Source organism: Crocodylus porosus, unplaced genomic scaffold, assembly GCF_001723895.1.
Source record: "Crocodylus porosus isolate Cpor-Errol unplaced genomic scaffold, CroPor_comp1, whole genome shotgun sequence".
In the NCBI taxonomy this organism is placed as follows: Eukaryota; Metazoa; Chordata; order Crocodylia; family Crocodylidae; genus Crocodylus; species Crocodylus porosus.
Window position 1 is genome coordinate 54,731,499 of NW_017728886.1, and position 3,449 is coordinate 54,734,947.

Genomic DNA, 3,449 nt, shown 5'->3' on the forward strand with positions numbered 1-3,449 from the left:
TTTTTTTTGGAGGGAGAGGGGGATTGCAGAAGATAGCATCTCCCTCCTAGCTGCGAGCCGCGAGCCTGCCTTTCTGCTTTGCACACAACAGATTAAAAAAATCAAGCAGAAAGCAACAAACCTCCCTGCCCCCCACCAGCAACTAAATCTAACGACACAACGAGACTGATATTGTCCCCAATGCTCTTGAAAGGCGTGGGGCAAACCCCGCCTCCCCAGGCCAGGTGTTGATAGCTTTATCCTCTCTGCAGGCGAAAATGAGACGCTTTTAATTTATTATTATGAATAATACTGTTTCCACTCATTTGGTGGCGATGTGCTTCTGGAAAGCATCCCCAGCTGCCTTTCTGCTAGCTAGGTGACCTGAGAGGGAGACACGTCGCGGGAAGCAGTCGCTGTCGTATCCCCCGAAGAGGCAGCCCCGAGCCGCCCCGCCACCAAGCGCTGGAAGGAGTCGGGCGTAGGGAGAAGGAGACTGGCAGGGCAGGAGGGTTTCCCACTGGGCTGCTCAAAACGAGCCTGCGATTTCTATGTAAATTTTTCAAGCCATGGGTTGGGATTCTCCAGTTATGTTTGCAAAACTGTACGAAGCCTCCTGGGATCCTTAGCACTTGGTCCTTAGAGCGGCTGTTTGCTTTAAAAAACAAAAACCAAAAAAAATACCCAACCAAAAACTAGGAAGAAGAAGAAAAGAAGGACTCGGTGCAAGTGTTTTAACCTGCTCCACCTTCCAGTGACCTGCCAAATGCTCCCTCCTTATTTTATAGACATCTGGGAATTCCATACATGCCTCAAACTCCAATTACACACCTTCTTCAAAGGGCACGTGCTTTGATTTGCTGAGAGCATTAAGTTGGGCTGGAGTCGACAGCAACTGGGGCAGCAGCTAATGGAAATCGCATCCTGAGCTGCGCTTCCTAGTGCGAAGGGGTCCCGGAGGGCTGTGGAAAGCCTCGCGGATCCGTGCCTCGGGCCCCTCCGCCCGGCTCCTGGCTCGCCCGAGAGATGCTCGCTGGGCACCCCCCGCCCGGGCCCGGGGCCAGGCCTGATCGCCCCGGAGCTGCCCGGCTCCTCCCGCGGCGGCGGGGCCCGATCCTAACCAGCCCTAGCCCCGGAGACACCAAGCCCCGGCCCCGTCTGTTCAAGCCGTTTGCCCCGGGTCTTCCCTCTTTCCGCCTGTTAACGTGACCTCGTTTGATCTGCAGTAGGAGCCCCTGGGTCGCTCCCATCTGTGAGCGCCAAGGCCACCCCGCCCCCCCCGGCCCGTGTTTACCCGCGCCGCAGGTGAACCCCCTTTCCCCGCGGCCTGTTGCTGGACTTGCCCTAACATTTGTTCCCCGCACGTTTGTTTGTTTTCCTTCAAATTACAGATGCAGGGAAAACCGCCTGACATCATGAGAGCAGGACAAACGCTCACTTTGAAGGATTCCTGGGCAGGACTTCAAGTGAAATCATATGCCTGAGAAGAATTTGATACTGGACTAGAGAAAATAACTAGCTCGGAGTTTGCCAAACCGTGGAATGTGCAAAATGCTCCATTTTCTCGCACCAGGCCCCGCGCCCCTCAGCCTCTCCCCCTGGCTCGGCTCCACCGCCCTGGATCCCAGCACCCCTGGGGGGCAGGAGCCTGGCCCCTTCCCCGCGCCCCTGCGGGCCCGAGAGGAGCCGGCAGGATCCGGCCCCGCTCCTCCCGACTGCCTGAAACTCCCCACGAGTTGTCATCAGGGCGCGCTGAGGCTGGACATAGCTAATGCAACAAAACACGGGACCTTATTTAAATGGGAAACTCCTCTCTGCCACGTTTTGCTCTGTAAATAAACTCCCCATACTCATGCCTTGCAAAAAAAAAAGAAAGAAAAAAAAATCAGTCAGGACTATAACTTCCAAAGGCCGAGTTCATTTCTGATTGCAAGAGTGTTTAAAATTCCCAGAAGGCAAATTAATATTTTGCTTCAATAAAGCTGACTCTGACTTAATAGTTCTTGGCTGGGGTCTAGGGGCGCTGGGCCCATGCAGCTCCACCATGCAGAACGGGAAGGGTCACGTTTGTGTTTTTAAATCAGGATTAGCTCCTCTTTACGTTTCTTTTCCTCCTCCCCCTTTTTTTTCTTTTTTCTTTTTTTAAATAAAGGTAATGGTTTGTACTAGACAAGTAAACCAGAGGCACATTGCCGGGAACAATGCAAAAAAAAAAGAAAAAGAAATCTTAAGCTTACAGTATTTCGTCTATTGATCAAAGCACAGCGAGGATTCAAGCTTTCCCCTACGTTAGGCACGAGGCAGGTAGGAAGAACACACACAGCTATCACAATGCTGACAAGTGACGGGGCTTGGCTTGCCCAGTGCATTTGAAGTGGCTGGAAAAGGTGGGTGCAGATGGGGCTAAGTTCTGCCCTCGCTTTGGGGGACTAGCTCCGTGCACACGAATTATTGAGGACTTGTCACCAGGACAGGCAGGATTGGACCCACAGCTCTTATACTTCACTCCTCTCTCTTTAGCTAACAACCTATTCTGTAAATGCACCTTCCTTGCACCGTTCTTCAGCAGCGGGTCACCCACTCCCCTCTTTATCCTTCCTTTGCCAAGTTACGACACACTGGTCTTGTCACCTGTGTGCTCTCTAGAAGCCCTTTTTTATGTGCTTTTTTTTTTTCTCTGCAAGAGAAAGCAATAATAGCCAAAGGTGGCAGCTATCAAGCCGGCCCCCTCTTTTCCGTTAGCAAAGGCAGCAGAGGTAAGGAAGCATTACCTTTCTCCTTGGTGCGGGGCGCTCATCCGTGCGGGAGCTTTTCAAGATATCTGAAATATTAAGCGATCAGACTATGACGGAGTGAACCTGAGACTTCAGCAATCCAAGTGGTGGGACCGGCAGAGAACAGCGACCGCTCCCCCGCTCCCGACCTCAGCATCCCCACCATTTTCACCCTCCTTTCAGATACTTAATGCTGGGACCACCGCAACCCAAATCCAATTTTCAAAGTCCCTGCTAATCCCTTAATACAAACAAACGCTGCGGGCTTTCGACTGTAAACATTGCGCACTGGGCTCAAATATGCACTATATTAAATTCACAATACTGGTAGGTCAGCAAGATATGGTAATATGTGGACATGGAAACAAAAACATTCAGGACAGCAAGTAAACGCAACGTGGGCTAGGCAAACACGACTTGATTGGAATAAGGACATCGGCTGCATTCCCCGAGAGGCTGCGTGAACCTGGGCACCAGAAGGAACTGGTAACGCGCAACCTCAATTACTTGTGCGAGTTACTCCGGTTTGATCTGGGCTCCGACCAGAGGACGCCCACTACTACTGTTACCGTTAGCCTATTGATCGCAAAGTATAATTTCCAAGGAAGAAAGAAAAAGCAACCGTTGCTGCTCCACGGTCTGCTTTGAGACTGATCTGCAGGCAGAAAGCTGAGAAGCAATGCTTCAGTTGCAGAT